Raw genomic sequence first — 24,858 nt, 5'->3', positions numbered from 1 at the left:
TAGAAATCCATTTTTTCCTGTAACTGTTTATGCACTTCTGAAATCTTAAAAGTTATAAAACTAATATATAGAATCTATGACCCCATTGGAAGCAGAGCCCAGATTCCCTGATGCACCATTCATGTGAGTTTGCTATCATATTACACTTCTTCCCCCATACTTTGTTATTTGCAATTCGTATAATTTATGCCCTAAAGTGATTGATTTTTTTCTGAGTTATCTGGTAAGACTAAACACACAATTTAATTTAAGTGTTTCATTCTCAGCTTTACCTTTTATTATATACTGGGTAACACTTGTTTCAGAGAGATTCACAAATCTTTATATAAATGCCTTTTCTCAACATTTCAATTAATTGTCCATGGGGTAAATCTAGTTTTAGAGAAATTCATAAATCTTTATATGAATGTGACACTCATCATGGAAACTAGGTTTTGAGAAACATAATTTACAAAGTTTAAATGAGAGTCCTCATCTTTACTCTCTTAATAGACTGTGACAATGTGAGACAGTTTTTAGTAAAAAGTCACAAAAATAACAAAGAAGGAAATCCCGAGAAAAGTGAGGAGATGGAGAGTATTATTTTTATTTTTTATAAAGTCAAAATATGCTTTTGTTTTAGGAAAGATAAATTAGAATTTCAATGGGATGGAAACACACATTATTGGCATCTGAGCAAGCCACACCAAACTCATTAGGAAACGTCCTCAAGAAATTTTGGCTCTTCTCCTGATCTTGTCAAAAATTCTATAACAGACATCTGGCTAAATCACTTCACCTCTCAGAGCTTTGGTGTTTCTTGTTAGTCAAATGAAAAGATGGCTCTGTGGTTCAAGCTGGATTCTGCAGTTCCCTGGGCTCGGCTTCCTCTTGAAGGTCCATGAGGATAAGGGGAAATCTATATGAGTGGGACTTCAAGAAAAATAGAGCAGGTGTGCTTTTGTCTCTTTCATACATTTCACTTATGATTTTGTTTAAAAATAGGAATTCACTCCTTAAAAAAAGAAGTCATCCCTATCATTTGAGTATATTCCCAGATCTGCAATTCTAAGACTCTAAATGGCTGATTTACTTGTCAGATCTCACTTTTAGTAGTTGGAGTAAGCCATGTCAGAGGAAACTTGCCTTAGAAGTGGAAATAAAGGAATGTGGCCAGTGGAAAATATAGGGTAAGATTTTCTTTCCCGTGAGAAAATATATTAGTTAGGCCTCACATTGCACCCTGCTGTCTTGAGTTCACCCTAGTGTGGGTATAAATTCTGTTAGAATCAGCTGATAGTAGGCAGTGGCCAAGTCTTCAGCATGCGGTTACACTCACTGAGTTAACACATGTTTCCTGAGCTCTTACCAGGAGTTCTTTTGATTCTAGGTCCCAGAAATAAAGAGATATATAGTCCTGCTCATTGACCTCTGAGACTTACAGTGTTATGACAGAAGCAGACATTACACAAATCTACACCCAATAAAAATGTTCACTCTTTTAAAAAGTTTTTTATTCTGAAATAATTTTAGATTTTCAAAAAAGATGAGGAGACAGTACAGAGAGTTCCCAACAGTCTTCACCCAGTTTCCCCTAATGTTGACCTCTTACATAACCATGGGATATTCGTCAAAACTAAGACACTAACGCTAGTAAATACCACTAACTAGAGACTGTATTTGGAATTTTCCAGTTTTTCCACTAATGTCCTTTCTTTGAAATCCAATCTAGGGTACCACATTGCGTTTAATTGTCATGCCTCCTTAGGCTCCTTCCATCTGTTTCTCAGTTTTCCCTAACTTTTTATGACTTTGATACATTGGGAAAAGAACTAGTAAGGTGTTTTGTAGAATGTTTCCCAGTTTGGGTTTGTCTGATGTTTTTCTCATGATTAGAGTGAGGTTATGGGTTTTGAGGAAAAGTACCACATAGGTGAAGTGCTATTTCATGTTATCACATTAGGAGTACATGCTAGCAACATGACTTATCACTGGAGCTGTTAACTTTAAGTTATTATTTTAACTTTTTCATATACTATTTTTTTTTAAAGGAGTCTTGCTCTGTCACCCAGGCTGGAGTGCAATGGCGTGATCTTGGCTCAGTACAACCTCTGCCTTCTGGGTTCAAGTGATTCTCATGCCTCAGCCTCCTGAGTAGCTGTGACCACAAGCTCATGTCACCTCGCCCAGATATTTTTTGTATTTTTAGTAGAGATGGGGTTTCACCATGTTGGCTAGATTGGTCTCAAACTCCTGACCTCAGGTGATCCACTTTCCTAGGCTTCCCAAAGTGCTGGGATTACAGGCATGAGCCACAGCACCCAGCCTTTCATACACTATTTATTAGGAAGGAATCGCTGAGTCCAGCCCACACTTAAAGGGAGGAAAATTTAGCTTCTCTCTCTGGAGAGAGGACTGTCTAAGCTTATTATTTAGAATTGCTGTCTAAGAAAGAGTTGTCTCTTCATCCCATTTCCAATAAAAAGTTTTATAAATTATGGTAAGAGCTATATAGGAAAATAAAAGAGAGATGTAGGAGAGAATAACAGGAGAGATCTATTTGGAAGCTCTATAAACAAGATATCGGCCTTCAGATGTCCTAGACTGATACCTGTAAGGACATTAGAGAAGCAAAAGAGAAAATGACAGGAGAAAAATGTACCCTTACTCATGTCCTTTCCTCCCCCATCACCTACAGCAGGGATAACTTACAGATATTCAGAATTAGTGGTGCGGGAAGACAGCATCATAAAAAAACAAGGCAAAACCAAAAAATGCTACATTTTTTTTCCTAAGGCATAAACAGAACTTGTATCGGGCAATGATGGCTACTGTTGAAACAGTATCCTGAAGCAATTCTTGAAGAAGCAGCTAACTTGAGCAAAAGAAAAGAAAAAGATCACAAGTTAATTTTGCGTCTGGGATGTACTAGAAAGATTACTTTCTCTTTTTCATACTTGTTAAACCCAGTTTGTGTACAAAAGATAGGAATTATAATACACAGTATCACAGGATCTGAGATTGATATATTTGAGGTGTACAAATGAGAAGGGTAATTGAGGTAAGGATAGGGAAGACATAGGATGGAGTTGGCATTGCAGAGCCAGCTGGAGTGAAAGGAGTCAGAATGAGTTCACATCCTAGTTTAAACCCACGTAGCCCTGGCTTATTGGACTAATGAGAAACTGGCAGATATAGATGTCTGACTTCAGAATTTTTTCTCAATGGAATGTGAAACCACAATCCCCTTGTGGGTTTGCAAAATTATACAGAGATAAAATACAAAATGTTGAGAAAACAAATATTTTAAATAAAAACTTAAGATAACCAAATTATGAGACCAAAGAGGAAACAGATTGGTTAGTTAATTGGTACTCTACTTCCAGCAGGAGAGAAGATAAAATAAGCAGACAGAAGTGCTATCTAAGCTTCCCTGCCCTTGTTTTATGTGCTTTAACTTTCTTTCCACAGCTCTCAATCCTGTGCCCTATTTCGGAGCCTTTTTTTTCCTACTCATCTTGTGAACCTCAGGACACTGAGGAAATTTGATGTTCAGACATTTTATTTTTAGGATATCACATTATGTAATATCTTAGGCTGGTGTCATTCATCCCAAAAACTGCTGTTTTGAACGATAACTGAGACAAATGTGCCCAGTGTATATCAATCTTTTACATCCAACCTGTCTCAAAAACACCTATAAAAGCTCAGTAATCGCTTCTGAAAACATTTTTCTTCTTTCCATTAACCAATATGTATGTGACTCTAGGTTCATTTTCAAAGTCTAATGCCTGCATCTCTATTTCTGGCAGTATTTCTCAGGTAATTAACATTCCTGGGAGCACAGTCAGGCACAATACTAAAAAAGAAAATTTTTACTTATTTGATTTTTCTGCTGTGTAAAGAATGTTACAACTCTACTTCATCCTTTGAAAAAATACACTCTTGTTCTCCCATCAAGGACATGCATAAAAGCAAAATATAGAAAAGGAAAAAGGAAAAAAAGTTACAAATACAAGGAATAATAAAAGATGTTGCATGTGTACTAAGGCTCCAAATATCTATAGGGCTCCGCCTGATAAAGGGCCCACAGTCACGTCTGCCCACCACTCAGTGTGATCTTTTCATCTCAAAAAAAGAAATTTTGTGGGGTGTCACTGACAATGAGACCAGTGTCAATTTAAAATTCCACATGGAAAACAATAGTGAGCTTCTGATCAACAATTGTTGTAAAGTCAAAACATCTTATACTTTTATGCTGAATTAGTAGAGTTGTTTGGATATGATATTTATTTAAAAGGCTTTTCATCAACTCTATCAATCATTTCCTCAGTGCATCTTGGTAATGTAACTAGTGTGATGTTTAAACAGAAAAATGCAGCAGTAAAGTGGGACAGCAGTCCTAGGATGCTGCTGAAATGCCCATGGATCAGCCAGCCTACTCATTAGCTTTATTGCTAACAAACAGGAAAACCATGCATATAATTACATGAATTGCAGAGCCAGCAACACAAATTGGCACCGGGAATTCGTTCTCTGCCACCATTGCTTCATCAGGATCAGACATTGCCTGTACGCCTTCAAAGGGGCAAAGGGTTGGAAACAAAATAAGTAAGTGTTCTTTTTTCACTGTAGATTATTTTTCACCCCTAAGCAAACCTCTCTCTAGCCATGGACAGCCCACCTACTTTTAGAAGTCAGTGCACACAATGAGTCAGTGAATTTAGGCTTCTTGTAACTAGTGTCAATACAATATTACTAGTAATGTTACCAGTGATGTAAAAAATAATGACAATATTATAGAGAATATGACTTAAGAACTGAGATTTAGAGAAGTTTGAGTTATTCAAATTTACAAGCCTAATAGTGTGTGTGTGTGTGTGTGTGTGTGTGTGTGTGTGTGTGTGTGTGTAGGGAAGCTGGAGCCAGAACCTAGATCTTCTTGCCTGTCTAGCATCTTCTACATGTTCTTGTTCATTGTCATCACTACAGTAGGAGATAAAACTTTTGAGGCTCATTCACTGACAGCATGCCTCTAAGTGCCATGATCAAACATAAATACAGGACCAAATAGACTTACTACTTGGAACTGCTTTGAGAATTCTTTTTTTTTTTTTTTTCTTATTCTATATGGTTCCTTTGGATATCAGCTTCATTGTTATTTTGCATTTCTATTATTTCTTCTATGAACTTAAATATGATAATATGAATAATCCACCAGCATGGATCCTGACACAAATCAGACATTCTCCATTCTCCAGATACATTCTTATTTCTCTCTTCTAATGTAGTAGAAGGGCCCCCAACCTTGGGACACAAAAGACTTTTACTGACAATGATTTTTAGTCATTCTAATTATTCCCTATAGTGTGCAGTTTATACCAACTGCCCTACTTTTCCTAAAGAGTTGATATAAAAATTGAAGGAGAAAATGCATATGAAATTGTTTAATTTATGATTCATTGGCTGATTTTACTTCAAAGCTAAACAGAATTTTTACGAAGGATTGTTGCTTGAAGCCATTGGGATTCCTTTTCTCTAGGAAACCAGACCTCTCACTATCCTTGATTTTCTTTGGCAAATCATGGTATCTATTGATTGTAGAAATTCTTTTCAACATGTCAAGTGCTTAGAGATTTATAAGCAAAGGGAAAAAAGTCCCTGTAAGCTTCATCAATCTGGGGATATTCGCGAGATGAAATATTACCATGTAAAATGAAGATAAATCACAGTTCCAAATACCCTTGTGGCTGGACGCCTCCCAGTGACCCACCCCAGCTCATAGATGCAGCTGTGGCAAATAATAGCCAGGAGTGATGATCATTGTGCTTTCAGTCCATTACCACAAGCCTGATATACATAAAATACAGGTCAAAGCATTCTATTTAATGCCATATTTATCTTCGGAACATGAAGCATGAGAATGTTGTTATAGTACTAAAGAAACGGGAGTGATAAATGAATAGTTTCCTAAATGCTATTTAAATGACTACATACAACTTCTAGCTCCTCATTGAAGTATAAATTCCACAAGAGAGAAGACCATGTTTGTTTTCTACTATCTCTCAGGACTTAGCAAAGTGCTTGTCTCATATCAGTCCTCAATGAAATACATGTAGATGACTTAATTAATTAATTTTATTGAGATCTATATTGCTGCACTTATTTACTTACAACTGTTTTTCTTTACTAAACCATCCCCCAGTGTGGGAAGAGACTATGTTGTATTCATCTTCTTCTTCTTTGTTTTTTTTTTTAAAGATGGAGTCTCGCTGTTGCCCAGGCTGTAGTGCAGTGGCACAATCTGGGCTCACTGCAACCCCCACCTTCCAGATTCAAGTGATTCTCCTTCCTCAGCCTCCTGAGTAGTTGTGATTACAGGCACCCTCCACCACGCCCAGCTAATTTTTTGTATTTTTTAGTAGAGACAGGGTTTCATCATGTTGGCCAGGCTGGTCTTGAATTCCTGACCTCAAGTGATCCACCCGCCTTGGCCTCCCAAAGTGCTGGGATTACAGACGTGAGCCACCACACCCAGCCTGTTGTATTCATCTTTAGCCACCACCTATGTAGGTGCTCATTCAGTGAACAAATGGCTATAAGAAGAGACACAGTATAAAGAGTAGTTGAGGTCAGTTACTTCTCCTCCAGGTCTTAAGCATATGTAAGAAGGAATAAAAATTCCGTAATGGGGAAAGTTGTTTTCAAGGATTAAACCAGCAAGAAGAGGAACTGATCAATGAAAAAAGAAATTATTATGGATAGAAAAACTTATAAGAAAGACAAAAAAATGGGATTTTCTAGGCATAGGCTTATTAGCACAGAAGACTGAAGGTAACTCTGGAACAAGTTGAGAAGAAAGAAATGCAGGGAATTCATAAACTCAGAGAGGTTTCTAGAGAGTGGTAAATACAGCATAGTATATTGCTTTTTAAATGTCAGAGCATAAAGAAAATTTCAGAGTTAAGTTATGGATTTCAACAGTAAAAATTTAAAAGAAACAGCATGGAAACAATTGTTGGAGGGTTAGTGATGTGTTTAGATGTAATTATGTGAAGAATATGGCAGTTTTCATTATGAAAAGCTGTGGTTAGAAATACAGGAAACTGTTTTTTAAGCTAAATGAATTCAGATTGCTGGAGATGATCCAGCAGCTGCTGTGCATAGAATTTAGTGTTTGCGTCTTGGAGACTAACACATTATATTTGGCCTTTAATTAAAAATGATTTATTCAATGCTTTCTCAGAGATGATATGAAATTTATCACAAATTATATTCAGACATTTGAAAATTCTGGGGTAAAAATTAGGCAGTGGCTGTCATTTATACAAACTTTTAAAAATGTACCTCGCTGTCATATAAAGATGAATTTTAACAGTTTGTCTGTTACCAAAATATGCTTCCTAAAAATTATGAAAATAAGAATCTTAAAGGTGAAAAAAATGGCTGAGCAATACTTTGTATTCCTCAAAATGATTGATTTGTTGATTTAAAATTACGTTTATTTTAAATTTTAAAAGTCCTTTCCAGTGTATAAACATTATCACCTAACAGATAATAATAATTCGGTAATCAACCATAGTGAATTGTGTGGTGATGCTTAAAGCCAATAATTTTTGTAGAAAATATTTAAATATATCAGTGAATTAAAATGATTGTTGTTATGCTAAAGTTAACACTTAAAGAACCAATTGTCCTATTTTAGTTACAAAAAGATATACTGTGTGTTTATAAAAAGGTTAAACAAACGGAAATTGGTAAAATAGCAAACATTTTAATACACATTGATTACAGGTAGGACTTCTACTTCTAATTAATGTCCTCACTATCTGGATTTTTTAATGAAGATCTGAAATATCTACACTATTATTGTCACTTGAGTTGCTACCAGTCAAATCTGAACAGTTCAAGTGTGGGTTAATGTTTCTGTCTGACTGGTTGGGGATTTATTTAACTAGATTTATCATCCAGTTAATGTTAAAATTAGAATGTTAATATTGATTTTGATTCAAGTCTAACAAGCACTACACATGATAAAGTTCAAACTAGAGCATTTGACTACATAATTATGGGCAAAAATCTAAGCTAAAATCAAGTATTTTGTAAGTAATGTTTTGTAGACAGTTTCAAAGTTTCAACTGTTTTATAAAGAGCAATGACATAAATTGAATGACCTTAAAAAAAAAAAAACAGCTCTGGAGCACATGTCTAATTACGTCATGAACAGCTGTGAGTTTGACTTCCTTAACTTTTATTTTAAGCATAAAACTATTGTGGCAGTGCCATAAGGAATATAATTAGGTTTAATTGTCTATTTACTTATGTGCGACAATGAAATCAAAACGTCTTTCTAAAAAAAAAGAATTGATCCTACTGATGAGTTTTCAGATAACTGTCAGAATGGATGTTTATTCCTGTCTCTCATGATCTGTTTAGGCACATGGGTCTTTAAACAATTGACAGCATAAAATACCTGTTTACCAGTACTTTTTATATGACTAAACAAATTTGAGATAACTATAACGTAATTTTGTCAAAGTTTATTTGAGAGATACAATATACAAAAAAAATTACATGCAAAGCAAACTATCCATTCACTTTTCCAGATATTCTAAAATATCAAGCTAGGTCAGTGAAGACCTAAACTTACAGATTATATGTTAAAGGCTACAAACACTCCAGAGTTGCTTCTTCTGGATTATCTTTTGATGTGATGATAACTTAAGCCTACACTGACAGTTGTAAGAGATAGTCTTGTGAAATTTAATTTAGTTAAATGAATTATTGAGCACCTATTATGTGCTAACCATTAGACTGAGGGAAAAATACAACAGTAAGCAAAACAGAGATAGTCTCAGCACTGATGAAGCCTGGAAAAGTGTCCAACTAATTACAACTCAGAGATAAATGCTGTGGTGAGAGCCACATACAGTATTCTGGGAGCCACAAAGAAGAGCATGGAAGGCAACCTGGTGGTTAAAGAAGGGCTTACTACAGAAAGTAATACCCCAACTGCTGATTTGAGGGATGTGTGAGAGTTAGCCAAGGAAAAGGACAATGTCATACATCATTAAATCTTCTTTTGTCAAGAAATATCCTCAAGAGGATATTTCCAAGTATATTGGTTTTTTTTTTAATGTCAGAATGCTATTTTTGGCTTTTTTTTTTAAAGTAGCCATAAGGTCTGGCCTTAATACTGTGATTGTTAGCTTATAAGAATTCAGATCAAGTGGTTAGGTGACTGTGAGCTAAATGTTTTACCTAGTTTCTGGCAATGACTTATGTCTCTATTCCTTTTTTATTTTATTTTTCAACCAGTTTATTTCTTATAAATAATTTTTCTGGTTCCTAATGCAGTACATGTTCAATGTAGAAAATTTTAAAATTTTCTACAGTGATTTTGTATCCTGAGACTTTGCTGAAGTTTTTTATCAGCTTAAGAAGCTTTGGGGCTGAGGCTATGGGGTTCTGTTATAGATATAGGATCATGTCATCTGCAAACAAGGGCAGTTTGACTTTCTCTCTTCTTATTTGGATGCTCTTTACTTTTCTCTTGTCTGATTACCCTAGCCAGGACTTCCAATACTATGTTGAACAGGAGTAGTGAGAGAGGGCATCCTTGTCTTGTGCTTGTTTTCAAGGGGAATGCTTCCAGCTTTTGCCCATTCAGTATAATGTTGGCTGTGGGTTTGTCATAGATGGCTCTTATTATTTTGAGATACATTCCTTCGATACCTAGTTTATTGGGAGTTTTTAACAGGAAGGACGTTGAATTTTATTGAAAGCCTTTTCTGCATCTATTGAGATAATCATGTGGTTTTTGTCTTTAGTTCTGTTTATGTGATGAATCACTTTTATTGATTTGCATGTGTTGAACCAAATATTATATTGTATACCAGTATGAAGCATACTTGATCGTGGTGGATAAGCTTTTTGATGTGCTGCTGGATTCAGTTTACCAGTATTATGTTGAGGATTTTTGCATTGACATTCATTAAAAATATTGACTTGAAATTTCCTTTTTTGTTGTATCTCTGCCAAGTTTTGGTATCAGGATGATGCTGGCCTCATAGGATGAGTTGGGGAGGAGTCCCTCCCCCTCAATTTGTTGGAAGAGTTTCAGCAGGAATGGTACCAGCTCTTCTTTGTACATCTGGTAGAATTCAGCTGTGAATCCGTCTGGTCCTGGGCTTTTTTTGGTTGGTAGGCTATTTATTACTGCCTCAATTTCAGAATTTATTATTGGTTTGTTCAGGGATTTAGTTTCTTTCTGGTTCAGTCTTAGGAGGATGTATATGTCTATAAATTTATCCATTTCTTCTAGATTTTCTAGTTTATGTGCATAGAGGTATTCATAATATTCTCTGATGGTTGTTTGTATTTCTGTGGGATCAGTGGTAAAATCCTCTTTGTCATTTATCATTGTGTCTACTTGAATCTTCTCTCTTTTCTTCTTTATTAGTCTAGCTAGTGGTCTATTTTATTATTTTTTTCAAAATACCAGCTCCTGGATTCATTGATCTTTTGAATGGTTTTTCGTGTCTTTATCTTCTCCATTTCAGCTCTGATTTTGGTTATTTCTTGTCTTCTTCTAGTTTGGGGATTTGTTTGTTCTTGGTTCTCTAGTTCTTTTAGTTGTGATGTTAGGTTGTTAACTTGAGATCTTTCTAGCTTTTTGATGTGGGCATTTAGTGCTATAAATTTCCCTCTTAACACTAGAGCTTACCTGTGTCCCAGGTAAATTCTGGTATGTTTTATCTTTGTTCTCATTCATTTCAAATAACTTCTTGACTGCTGCCTCAATCCCATTATTTACCGAAAAGTCATTCAGGAACAGGTTATTCAATTTCGATGTAATTGTGTGGTTTTGAGTGAATTTCTTAGACTTGATTTCTAAAATAATTGCACTGTGGTCTGAGAGACTGTTATGATTTTAGTTCTTTTGCATTTGCTGAGGAATATTTTATTTCCAATTACGTGATTGATTTTAGAGTAAGTGCCCTGTGGTGATTAGAAGAATGTATATTGTTTTTTGGGGGGCTGAGGGATTGGGGTGGCAGAGAGTTCTGTTGATCTCTATCAGGTTCATTTGATCCGGTGCTGAGTTCAGATCCTGAATATCTTTGTTAATTTTTTGTCTCAGTGATCTCCCTAATATTGTCAGTTGGGTGTTAAAGTCTCTCACTATTATTATGTGGAAGTCTAAGTCTCTTTGAAGGTCTCTAAGAGCCTGCCGTATGAATCTGAGTGCTCCTGTGTTGGGTGCATATATACATATATATTTAGGATGGTTAGGTCTTCTGGTTGAATTGAACCCTTTACCATTATGTAATGCCATTCTTATTTTGTTGTTGTTGGTTTAAACTCTGTTTTGTCAGAAATTAGGATTGCAACCCCTGCTTTTTTCTGTTTACCATTTGGTTGGTAGATTTTCCTCCATCCCTTTATTTTGAGCCTATGTGAGTCATTACATGTGAGATGGGCCTCTTGAAGACAGCATATGAATGGATCTTGGTTCTTTATCAAATTTGCCACTGTGTGTGCTCTTATTGGAGCATTTAGCCCATTTACATTTAAGGTTAATATTCATAGGTATAAATTTAATCTTGTCATCATGATGTTAGCTGGTTATTTTGCAGACTTATTTATGTGGTGGTGTTATAGTGTCAGTGGTCTGTGTACTTCAGTGTGTTTTTGTAGTGACTGGTAATGCTCTTTCCTTTCCATGTTTAGTGCTTACTTCAGGAGCTCTTGTAAGGCAGGTCTGGTAGTAATAAACTCCCTTAGCATTTGCTTGTCTGAAAAGGATCTTATTTCTCTTTTGTTTATGAAGCTTAGTTTGGCCAGATATGAAATATTTAATTATCTAGAATATTTCTCAGCAAATAATAGATTCATAATAAATATTTTTATTGACAAAAAAAGAGATCACTCTATATACCCTGTTTTGTGACATGGTGTTGTTTTTGCTTAATAAATAATATATGTAAAAAAATTTATAAAAGTAATATCAACAAAAAATCAGATATGAAAATAAATTGCCCAGAAATAACTTCAAAACAATCTTCAAATAAGAATATGCTGTATGTTCAGAATGTTTAGATAGAAAAAGATAATGACATAGTTTTTTAATTGAACTACACTGCATTTTAACTAACTGTTTACTTATCAATGTATCATAAATGCCTTCTGATATCTTTAAATCCTATTTGGCAAAAGTAATTTAGTGGTTATATAACAGCTTATACTCTGAAAGTATTATAATTAATTTATCAACTAGAATTATTTTCAGACATCTTTTTTTAAAATTTAGCCCACATACACAATTCAAACTTTCCCTTAAGAAATATTTTATCGAAGTGTACCTCTATCTTTGTTTTCTTTTCTTTTCGTTTATTTTCTGGCCTTCATATAGTGTAGTTTTAAAAAATATTGAGTATCCATCTCTGCTGTGAAAAATTGTATTGTTAATTGAGATTTGATTAGGATACTGAGAGCTGGCAATTGGGCCAGCTACCTAGGAATTTCTGAAAGTGCCTTATTTAAATGTTTATACTTTTCTTTAGGTATTTGACAGTTTGATTTATGATATATTGTAGTTTTTACAACTTATTTTGATTTTATCTCATATGTAGTTGAAAGTTATTTCTGGAATATATTAAAACTCACAAGAATGTTTCTTTATGTTTATATCTTTGGTTATATTCTTGGGAAAGCACTTCACCATACCAGTATCTACAAAATGCACACACACACACACGTATATATTTCTTTTTTTTTTCTTTTTTTACTTTGGTTTCCTATACTCTTAACTTATATCACCTTATTTTATTTTACACACTCTCTTACATGTTGTTTTAAGTCATTTCTGGAACAAAACAGTATATAAATAAGAATATATTTCTTAAGATCAAAACAAACTGAAATCTGAACACATATATTTAATGTTTAACTTAAAAAACAATGAAAATATTTTAAAGTAAAATCTTTATTATTTTTATGTAAATATTAAATTAGCGGCTTAAAACTTGACTGTAAAAATCATAAGTTTCACTGAGTTAAGGGATTTATTGTGGAATGCAAGGTATATAACATTGAAATATAATTTTGAAACTGAGAGCGTATTTTCACTTAGTCATACTAATTAATGGTCTTCATCAAGAGAAAGTGATAACATCTTATTTAAGCCTAGAAAAGCATAATTTTCATAGCAGAGGTGCACAAATGTGTGCATTGCTAGTCTTTACTGTAGACATTAATCAGTATTCAGCATTTTCCTGTGATGTCCATGAGAAAAGATCCATTAAAAATGATAGCTTGAGGTAATCTTTTTATTGCCATGTAATTGGGAAAACTATGTTTTTCCTATTTTAAGCATAAGTTTAGTCTCTGGAGATGACACATAAGCATGTGATGGCAAAAGCAAAAACTTTTGCCTCCTCTTAATCAGTAGCTTTTGGATATATACTAAATTGGACCAAATGGATTAAACACACATAAAAGTCTCTAATTTTTTAGTGTCTATATTCACAATTTTGGTGCTGAGTTGAGACATTTGATTTTGCTGAAAACTAATTTAGTCATTACAGTGGGTAAAATTTTTTTTATAGAGAAAAGAATATGGATTACAGTCAGAAACATCTGGGTGTACCTCCCAATTGGCTAGCATGTTGTATCTATGACTTTGAAAAATTATGCAAGCTGCATGTCTCAGATTGTTATCTATAAAATAAGAGTAAAATAATTACCTTAACATGGCTTACTCTAATATTTAAATTAGGTTACAATAATGTAATTTTAAGGCATGAAGCAGCCAGCCCAGAATACAGAAGGTGCTCAATGGTTATTTATTTGTTTTTTTCCCTTAAATATTAAACTTCATTATTCATGTTTATATAGAAGAAAGAAACTTCAATTTAGCAGTTAGGATATTATAAGCATTACTGGACACTTTTTTGACAGTAAAAATTTATTAAATATTTCTGGTTCAAAGTGGTAGAATAAAGTTCACATTATCCAACTTTTTCTTCTCAGATACCACCACATTCAGCAAGAATAACAAAACTAGAATCATAAACACTCTTTACTATAACTATGGGCTGTCTTATGGCTACAATATGCAAAATATATAGAAGTGTGGCTGCAAGTAATAAACACCAAAAATGCTGAAGTAGGAGTAAAAAGAGAATGTCAATCCAGCAATTTCACTCCTAGTTATATACCCATAAGAACTGAAAGCAAGGACTCAAACAGATACTAGTACACCAAGACACAGAGCAGCTTTACTCACAATACCCAAAAGGTAGTAATAACTCTTCCATCAACACTTTAATGGATTAAAAAACTGTAATGTATACATACAATAATATACTATTCTGCCATAACAATTTTGTTGTCATGCTACAACACAGATAAACTTTGAAAATATTGTGCTAAGTGAAATTAGCCAGACACAAAAGGAAAAATAGTGTATGATTTCATGTATATGAGGTATCTAGAGTAGGCAAATTTATAGAGAAAGGAAGTAGAATAGAGTGTACCCAGGGGAATGGAGAGTTATTGTTTAATGGGTACAAAATTTATGTTTTGGGTAATGAAAATGTTCTGGAAATAGATAGTGATGATTGTTGCACAACGTTGTGAATGTACTTAATACCACTGACTTGTACACTCAAAATCATTAAAATGTTATATTTTATATCACATATATTTTACCACAATAAAAAGGGGATGCAGAATACCACTGGCTACAGATCTCAGAAAAACTGTGAAGTAAACCTCTCCAAGATGAAGGAAATGCCCTTAAGGGAAGAACCAAAATATCATATTTACAACAAAGAGAATAGAATATCTTGCCCTAACAATGGCTACTTTTTTAAACTTTTGTTTGACTCTAAGTACCAAAATAGGAAAGAAAGTCTACATTGTGAGCAATCTGACAGCTACCTGGATCCACTAGCATGCTAAAGGTGAAAGCTAAAAGATTTCACTCAATCCAAATAAAAATTTCTGCTGACCCAAAATATGGCCTTGGTATCCTGCTAACATAAATCTGCTGCAAAGAATTAGCTGGGGAGAAAAAAAATCACAATGAAAAACCAAAGTGAAGAGCAGGAAAAATAAGCTGCAGATTACAATCACCCACCAGAAAGATGGTATTATGAATAAATCAAAATTATACTCAAATATGACCATATATTGGATTTTTAATTATTAATGAAATAATGTTATTAAACAAGACTATAGGCAGAGATATAAGAGTTCAGAGAAGCAATTTTGAGAATTATAGAAGAAATAAAGAAAAAATAGAAGCAGCTCAAGAATAAATAGAAGTGAAAATAGATACTAAAGATAGGAATGAAAAACTGAACAAAATAAAATGGAGATAAATGTCTGACAAGCTTATAGAGAAAATGATAAATATCAAAAATAAACAAAGGAGATTTGAACTACACATTATAGAATTCCACAAAAAAAGCAAATTAATGAAACAAAAGAAATTTCAAGAAGTAGAAGAATTAACAGGGGCTATCTAGCAAAATTTGGTATCACGTAATTGATCTTGTTAAATCTGTTAAATGTCAAATGTGAAAAATAAATCCCTGTTTAAAAAATGCTTAAGTTGAGGCCAGGACAGTGGCTCACGCTTGTAATCCTAGCACTTTGAGAGGCCGAGGGGTGGATCACCTGAGGTCGGAAGTTCGAGACCAGCCTGACCAACATGGAGAAACCCCATCTCTACTAAAAATACAAAATTAGCCAGGCATGGTTGTGCATGCCTGTAATCCTAGCTACTCGGGAGGCTGAGGCAGGAGAATTGCTTGATCCCAGGAGGTGGAGGTTGCGGTGAGCCGAGATCACGCCATTGCACTCCAGCCTGGGCAACAAGAGCGAGACTCCATCTCAAAAAACAAAAAACAAAACAACAACAACAACAACAAAAAAGCTAAAGTTGAAAAAAGAGGGCATGGAAAGGAGAGGAAGATAAAGTCATATCTTCATTTGTCAATAAGAACCCCTCAGAAAAACTGGCCTCATAGTTTATCTATGAAGTTCCTTTCCATAGGGTTCCTGGCCAATGGAAAGTAGAGACTGTCACTTTCTGACAGACCTAGAAACCTCAAGTTGTTTTGGGTCCTCAAGAAGAGAGGGGTTCACTCAATGCTTACAGGTATTTTTAGGTGCAAATGGATACTTGGCTGGGCTCAAGAGGCCTTTCGAAGTCAAGTCTGAGATTCCTAGTGAGAGATTCCAGCAAAGCCCATTTAGGAGAGCCCAGTTAGACAATGATTCTTGCTGTACTCTGTGTGGGGTAGTCAGACCAATTATAGTGGGACTGAAGCTTATTTTGCAGGTAGGTTGGTACTGCTGTGATTTGTCTTTGGTGCAAGTTGGGGACTGAAGAGAAAAAGATTATGTTTCAGAAGAAACCCATAGTGTTTAATATTTGATTCCTGGGTGGCCATGCAGTCACCCCTGGTATGAACCTGCCGACAATGTCCATCCTCAACATGTAGCAGCCAGAAGGATTGATGACCACATTCCCCATGGTTGAGGAAATGATAAATTGAAAGGGAGAGACTAAAACCCACCCAATTTTCTCATAGAACCGATGTTTGTGGTTTCATCTGAATAAACATAGAAATTGACTCTCCCAGTCTTAAAACTTGAGAAAGTTTTATTTGTCTTATCTGAGTTCCCCTCCCAGGAAACCAGCCATCAGTCCTCCCAGATAGTATCAAGGAACTGAATCTTGCCAGATCACTGCATCTGGACACTGAGATGCAGGACCCCTCACCTGTCATGATTGCTCAACCAACCACCTGCTTCCTATTGACAAACTCCTCTTCTTTGTCCCTTCAACATTCCTGTTTTCCCACACATAGCTACATTTCTTCCCTGCCATAAAAACCCCTAATTTTAGTTGGTCAGGGAGATGGATATGAGAATTATTTCCTATCTCCTCAAGTGCAGCACCTAATTAAAACCTTCTTTCCTGGCAATGCTCACTGTTTCAGTGAATGGCTTTCTGTGTGGTGAATAGCAGGACCTAGACCAAACCCCTGGCATTTCAGTAACAATATCAGGAGTACCAGAGTCAGGGGTAAGAATGGTCAGTTTGAGCTTCGTGCAGAAGCTGACATTTGAGCAAAATCTTGTAGACATTAAGGCAGTTAGTTGTAAGAAAATTTTAAGAGTTTTATAAGAATATTTTAAGGACTTCATATTATAAGGAAGTGCTAATAGAAATATCTTAAGGCAATAACACACTTGCAATATTTGAAGAAGTACAAGATCAGTGGATTTAGAGTAGAATAAGCAAGAAGAAGAGTAACTGATGATTAAGTCTGTGAATGAATATGGGCCAGATCATGTAGGGAACTGCAGGTGTAAATAAAACCAGCATTGGAGGGTTTGTGCAGAATAGTGACACATGATCTGAATCGCAATTCAGCAAAATTACTCTGTTTGTTATGTTGAGATTAGATTGTAGGAGAGCAATAATGAAAGCAAAGAGATCAAGTCAAGAGGACTTTCCAATTGCCCAATGATATGGTTTGAATCTGTATCCCTATCTGATATGGCTTGGCTCTGTGTCCCCACCCAAATCTCATTCTAATTGTAATCCCCATGTTTCAAGGGAGGGACCTGACGGGAGGTGATTGGATCATGGAGGACAGATTTCCCCCCTGTTTCTGTCAATTGTGATAGTGAGTTTTCATGAGATTTGGTTGTTTAAAAGCATACAGCAGCTCCCTCCTCTCTCTTGGTCCTGCTCTTGCCATGAAGATTCCTGCTCCATCTTTGCCTTCTACATGAATTAAAGCTCCCTGAGGCCTCCCCAGAAGCAGATGCTGCCGTGCTTTCTGTACAGCCTGCAGAACAATAAGCCAATTATACCTCTTTGTTTATTAATTATCCAGTCTCAGCTATTTCTTTATAGCAGTGTGAGAATGGACTAATATATCCGAGTAAGAAATGTCAGTGGCTCTTCCGTGTGATAGTAGCAGAAATGATAAGTGGTTATACTATTTCTATATTTTGAAGGGGCAGTCAATAAATTTCAGAATAATACATACAAATAAGTATTAATATATTAAGAGTTTATTGTCATTTATATTAAGAGAAATTCAAATTAAAACTATACTAAGGTATAGCCATTAGAATAGCAAATAAAAAATATATGTAATTGCAAATGTTAGTGAGGATATGGAGCTACTCAAATTCATACACATTGCCGGTGGTGGTGTAAATTAATATGACCACCTTTTTCTACTTATGACCATTAATTTAGCAGAATCTACTAAACTCAACATATGTATACCCTGTGATTTCATAATTTTACTTCTAGATACAAATCTAATAGATATGTATATAGAGGTCTACTGAAAGACATACATAAGAATGTTCAAAAATCACTATTTGTAAAAACCACAAACTGGAAATTTCCCAATGCCCATCAGCAGTAGAATATAAATTGTGGAATAATTGAAATCAGAAAAGTTCCTTTATCCCTCCCACAGATGGGGGGTGTGGCTAACTTCTTCAGTGCCCCGCAGCTCAAACCTCTAGGGGGAGCATGCGGACAGGCAGGTTGTGGGGCTCCGACCCCACGGCAGCATCTAGAGATGAATGCTTACAGTGTGTGTGTGTTACAGTGTGCTCTGATTCAGTTTAGTCGTTGTGTTCATCAGCTCAATTCGACCCTCTGCCTTATCGCAAGGAGAGAGGGCTTTCTGTATCCTGGGTTCTTGCCTTGGTGTACCAGAAAAATTGGATCACATGAGGGCTTGGAGGATGGGTGCAGGGTTTTTTATTGAGTGGTGGTAGCTCTCAGCGAGGTGGATGGGGAGGCCAGAAGCAGGATGGAGTGGGAAGGTGGTTTTCCCTGGAGTCAGGCCACCCAGCAGCTGGGCTCTCCTCCCACCACCCCGGCCAAACTCCCCAGCGTTCCACCAGTCGATGGCCTGCTGACATCTACAGGTGCCTGTCCATGTGCTCTTCTGCCTGTGTGTTCCTCTCGACATCCAGCCACTTGTGTCTGTGCCTGCTAGGATCTCGGGGTTGTTATAGGCATAGGATAGGGGCGTGGAGGGCCAGGATGGTCTTGGAAAATGCGACATTTGGGCGCAAAACCAGAAATGCCTGTCCTTACCTAGGTCTGTGGGCACTGGCCTGGGGGTTGAACCCTAGTCAGGGACCCGCCTTTTTCTACCCAGCACTCCCCTGCCCCCTCCCGTATCATAATCACACAATGGGGTATAATACAGAAATGAGAATGAATGAGAAATTGCATCTCTATACAAAAGTATGGATAAAGCCCACACACACAAAAAAAGTTGAGTGGAAGAATCCAGATACATAAATCATCATGGAATCAGTTCACATAAAGATCAAACCCAAGAAAAGTTAATCTATGGTGTTAGAAATCAGATAGAGGGCTCCTTTGGATGAGAGTTAGTGACTGTGCCTAGGAATGCAAGGGGGGCTTCAGGGATGCTGTGAATGCCATTTCTTGATCTAGGTGCAAGTCATATAGGATGTCAGCCCCCCTCATTTTCTTAATCCAGTCTATCATTGATGGACATTTGTGTTGGTTCCATGTCTTTGCTATTGTAAATAGTGCTGCAATAAACATATGTGTGCATGTGTCTTCATAGTAGAATGATTTATATTCCTTTGGGTATATACCCAGTAATTGAATTACTGGGTCAATGGTATTTCTGGTTCTAGGTCCTTGAGAAATTGCCATACTGTTTTCCACAATGTTTGAACTAGTTTACATTCCCACCAATAGTGTGAAAACATTCCTATTTCTCTACAGCCTCACCAGCATCTATTGTTTCCTGACTTTTTATTAATCGCCATTCTCACTGGCGTGAAATGATACCTCATTATGGTTTTGATTTGGATTTCTCTGATGATCAGTGATGTTGAGCTTTTTTTTTGTATGTTTGTGGCCACATAAATGTCTTCTTTTGAGAAGTGTCTGTTCATATTATTTGCCCACTTTTTATAGGGTTGTTTGATTTCTTCTCATAAATTTGTTTAAGTTCCTTGTAGATTCTAGATATTAGACCTTTGTCAGATGGATTGATTGCAAAAATTTTCTCCCATCGTGTAGGTTGCCTATTCATTCTGATGATAGCTTCTTTTGCTGTGCAGAAGCACTTTAGTTTAATTAAATCCTGTTTGTCATTTTGATTTTTGTTGCAATTGCTTTTGGTGGTGTTGTCATGAAGTTTTTGCCCATGCCTATGTCTTGAATGGTATTGCCTAGGTTTTTTTCTACTACGGTTTTTATGGTTTTGAGTTTTATATAAGTCTTTAATCCATCTTGGGATAATTTTTGTATAAGTTGTAAGGAAGGGGTCCAGTTTCTGTTTTCTGCATATAGCTAGCCAGTTTTCCCAGCATCATTTATTGAATAGGAGATCCTTTCCCCAATGCTTGTTTTTGGCAGATTTGCTGAAGATCAGATGGTTGCAGATGTGTGGTGTTATTTCTGAGGTCTCTGTTCTGCTCCACTGGTCTATATGTCTGTTTTGGTACCAGTACCATGCTATTTTGGTTACCGTAGCCTTGTAGTATAGTTTGAAGTCAGGTAGCATGATACCTCCTGCTTTGTTCTTTTTGCCTAGGATTGTTTTGGCTATATGGGGTCTTCTTTGATTCCATATGAAATTTAAAATAGTTTTTTCTAACTCTGTGAAGAATGTTAATGATAGTTTGGAGGGAATAGCATTGAATCTATAAATTACTCTAGGCAATATGACCATTTTCATGATATTGATTCTTCCTATCCATGAGGATGAAATCTTTTTTCATTTGTTTGTGTCCTCTCTTATTTCCTTGAGCAGTGGTTTGTAGTTCACCTTGAAGAGGTCCTTCACATCCCATGTTAGCTGTAGTCTAGGTATTTTATTCTCTTTGTAGTTACTGTGAATGGGAGTTCATTCATGATTTGGCTCTCTGCTTGGCTATTGTTGGTGTAAAGGAATGCTTGTGATTTTTGCACATTGACTTTTTATCCTGAGACTTTGCTGAAATTACTTATCAGGTTAAGGAGTTTTGAGGCTGAGTTGGTGGGGTTTGCTAAATATAAAATTATGTCATCTGCAAACAGAGACACTTTGACTTCCTCTCTTCTTATTTGAATACCCTTTATTTAGTTCTCTTGCCTGACTGCCCTGGCCAGAACTTCCAATACTATGTTGAATAGGAGTGAAGAGAGAGGTCATCTTTGTCTTGTACTGGTTTTCAAAGGAAATGTTTCCAGCTTTTGCCCATTCAATATGATATTGGCTGTGGGTTTGTCATAAATAGCTCTTATTATTTTGAGATATGTTCCATCAATACCTAGTTTATGAGAGTTTATAACATGAAGGGATGTTGAATTTTATCAGAGGCCTTCTCTGCACCTGTTGAGATAATCATGTGTTTTTTTCTTTGGTTATGTTAATGGGATGGATTACAGTTATTGATTTGCATATGTTGAACCAGCCTTGCATCCATGGATGAAGATGATTTGATCATGGTGGGTAAGCTTTTTAATGTGCTGCTGGATTGGGTTTGCCAGTATTTTATTGAGGATTTTTGCATCAATGTTCATCAGCAATATTGGCCTGAAGTTTTCTTTTTTTGTTGTTTCTCTTCCAAGTTTTCTTATCAGGATGATGCTGGCTGAATAAAATGAGTTAGGGAGGGGTCCCTCATTTTCAATTGTTTGGAATAGTTTCAGAAGGAATGGTACCAACTCCTCTTTGTATTTCTGTTAGAATTCAGCTGCAAATTCATCTGGTCCTGGGCTTTTTTTGGTTGGTAGGCTATTAACTACTGCCTCAATTTCAGAACTTATTATTTGTCTACTCAGGGATTTGACTTCTTTCTGGTTTAGTCTTGAGAGGGTGTATGCATATAGGAATTTATCTATTTTTTTCTAGATTTTCTAGTTTATTTGCATAGAGGTGTTTATGGTATTTTCTGATGGTAGTTTGTGTTTCCTTGGGGCCAATGGTAATATCCCCTTTATCAGTTTTTATTGTGTCTATTTGATTATTGTCCCTTTTCTTCTTTATTAGTCTAGCTAGTGGTCTGTTTTTTGTGTTGTTGTTTTGTTTTGTTTTTCAAAAAACCAGCTCCTGGATTCATGATTTTTTTTTTTTGGAGGATTTTTTGTGTCTCTAACTCCTTCAATTCTTCTCTAATCTTAGTTATTTCTTGTCTTCTGCTAACTTTTGGATTAGTCTGTTCTTGACTCTCTGTTTTACTCGTGATGTTAGGGCGTCAATTAGAGATCTTTCTAGCTGTCTGATGTGGGCATTTTGTGCTATAAATTTCCCTCTTAACACTGCTTTAGCTGTGTCTCAGAGATTCTGGTACATTGTATCTTTGATCTGATTGGTTTCAAAGAACTTCTTGATTTCTGCCTTAATTGCATTATTTACCCAGGAGTCATTCAGGAGGAGGTTGTTCAATTTCCATGTAATTGTGTGGTTTTGAAAAAGTTTCTTAATCCTGAGTTTTAATTTGATTGCACTGTGGTCTGAGAGACTGTTTGTTATGATTTCAGTTCTTTTGCATTTGCTGAGGAATGTTTTACTTCCAATTATGTGGTCAATTTTAGAATAAGTGCCCTGTGGCACTGAGAAGAATGTATATTCTATTGATTTGATGTAGAGAGTTCTGTAGACATCTATTAGATTCACTTGATCCAGAGCAGAGTTCAAGTTCTGAATATCCTTGTTAATTTTCTGCCTTGTTGATCTAATCCTGACAGTGGGGTGTTAAAGTCTCCCACTATTATTGTGTGGGAGTCTAAGTCTCTTTGCATGTCTTTAAGAACTTGTTTTATGAATCTGGGTGCTCCTGTATTGGGTCCATATATATTTAGAATAGTTAGCTCTTCTTGTTGAATTTACTGTTTACCTTTACATTTACCATTATGTAATGCCCTTGTTTTTGTTTTTGTTTTTGGGTTTTTTTTGGGTTTTTTTTGGTTGTTGTTGTTTTGATCTTTGTTGGTTTAAAGTCTGTTATTCAGAGACTGGATTGCAACCCCTGCTTTTCTTCTTTTCTTCTTTTTTTCTTCCCATTTTCTTGGTAAATATTTCTCCATCTCTTTATTTTGAGCCTATGTGTGTCTTTGCACATGAGATGGGTCTCCTGAACTCAGCACACCAATGGGTCTTGATTCTTTATCCAACTTGCCAGTCTGTGTCTTTTAATCAGGGCTTTTAGCCCATTTACATTTAAGGTTACCATTGTTATTTGTGAATTTGATCCTATCATTATGATGCCATTTGGTTATTTTGCACATTAGTTCATGCAGTTTCTTCATAGTGTCATTGGTCTTTATATTTTGGTGTGTTTTTGCAGTGGCTGGTAACAGTTTTTCCTTTCCATATTTAGTGCTTCTTTCAGGAGCTCTTGCAGGGCAGGCCTGGTGGTATCAAAATCCCTCAGTATTTGCTTTTCTGGAAAGAATTTTATTTCTCCTTTGCTTATGAAGCTCAGTTTGGCTGGATATGAAATTCTGGCTAAAAATATATTTTCTTTAAGAATGTTGACTATTGGCCCCCAATCTCTTCTGGCTTGTAGAATTTCTGCTGAGAGGTCCACCGTTAGTCTGGGCTTCCCTTTGTAGGTGACATGGCCTTTCTCTCTGTCTGTCCTTAACAGTTTTTCCTTCATTTTGACTTTGGAGAATCTGACGATTCTGTTTCTTGGGGTTGATCTTCTCATGGAGTATCTTAATAGTGTTGTCAGTATTTCCTGAATTTGCATATTGGCCTGTCTTGCTAGGTTGGGGAAGTTCTCCCGGATAATATTCTGAAATGTGTTTTCCAGCTTGTTTCCATTCTCCCCATCACCTTCTGGTACTCCAATCAATCCCAGGTCCAGTCTTTCTATGAAGTCTCATATTTCTTGGAGGCATTGTTCATTTCGTTTCTTTCTTTTTTCTCTATCTATACTTGTTTGCATGCCTTATTTCAGCAGGGTAGTCTTCAAATTCTGATATTCTTTCTTCCACTTGGTTGACTCAGCTACTGATACTTGTGTATGCTTCACAAAGTTCTCATGCTGCATTTTTCAGCACCAGCAGGTCATTTAAGTTCCTCTCTAAACTGGTTATTCTAGCTAGCAATCCCTCTAAACTTTTATCCAAGTTCTTAACTTCTTTGCATTGGGTTAGAACATGCTCCTTTAGCTCTGCACAGTTTTTTGTTACCCATCTTCTGAAGCATACTTCTGTCAATTCTTCCGTCTCATCCTCTGTCCAGTTCTGTGCCCCGATGGAGATACGTTGTGATTATTTGGAGAAGAGGCGCTCTGATCTTTTGGGTTTTCAGCATTTTTTCATTGATTCTTTCTCGTCATGAGTTTGTCTACTTTCAGTCTTTGAGGCTGCTGACCCTTGGGTGGGTTTTTTGTGGGGCTTTTTGGTTGTCGTTGTTAATGCTGTTGTTGTTGCTTTCTGCTTGTTTTTCTTTCAATGGTCAGATCCCTCTTCCGCAGGGTTGCTACAGTTTGCTGGGGATTCACTTCAGGCCCTATTCATCTGATTCTCTCCCACACCTGGAGATATCACTTAAGGGGCCTGGAGAACAGCAAAGATGGGTGCCTGCTCCTTCTTCTGGGACCTCTGACCTCTAGGGGCACCAATCTGATGCCAGTAGGATCACTTCTGTATAGGGTGTCTGAAAAGTCCTGTTGGAAGATCTCACCCAGTTGGGTGGCATGGGGGACAGGACCCATCTAATGAAGTACTTTGTCCCTTGGTGGAGGGGGTGTGCCTTGCTGGGGTGAAATACACTTGTCTGGGCTGCCTGGATTCCTCAGAAATACCAGGAGGAAAGGCTAGAACTGCTGGTCTGC

The 24,858-nt window shown here is 36.3% G+C and overlaps 1 long non-coding RNA gene across 1 annotated transcript in view; it reads left to right on the top strand.

The window, feature by feature from the left end:
- Window positions 1–4,447: 4,447 nt before the first annotated feature.
- LOC130541795 (uncharacterized) overlaps window positions 4,448–24,858 on the top strand; it is a 143,423-nt gene continuing 123,012 nt past the window's right edge. The window contains exon 1 of the long non-coding RNA XR_008955918.1: window positions 4,448–4,590. This is a non-coding gene — a long non-coding RNA (uncharacterized LOC130541795). The remainder of the gene's footprint in view (window positions 4,591–24,858) is intronic.

This window comes from Pan paniscus, chromosome 1 (genome assembly GCF_029289425.2).
Source record: "Pan paniscus chromosome 1, NHGRI_mPanPan1-v2.0_pri, whole genome shotgun sequence".
In the NCBI taxonomy this organism is placed as follows: domain Eukaryota; kingdom Metazoa; phylum Chordata; class Mammalia; order Primates; family Hominidae; genus Pan; species Pan paniscus.
The sequence above is the reverse complement of the archived record's forward strand: the minus strand, read 5'-3'. Positions and strand labels throughout refer to the sequence as shown.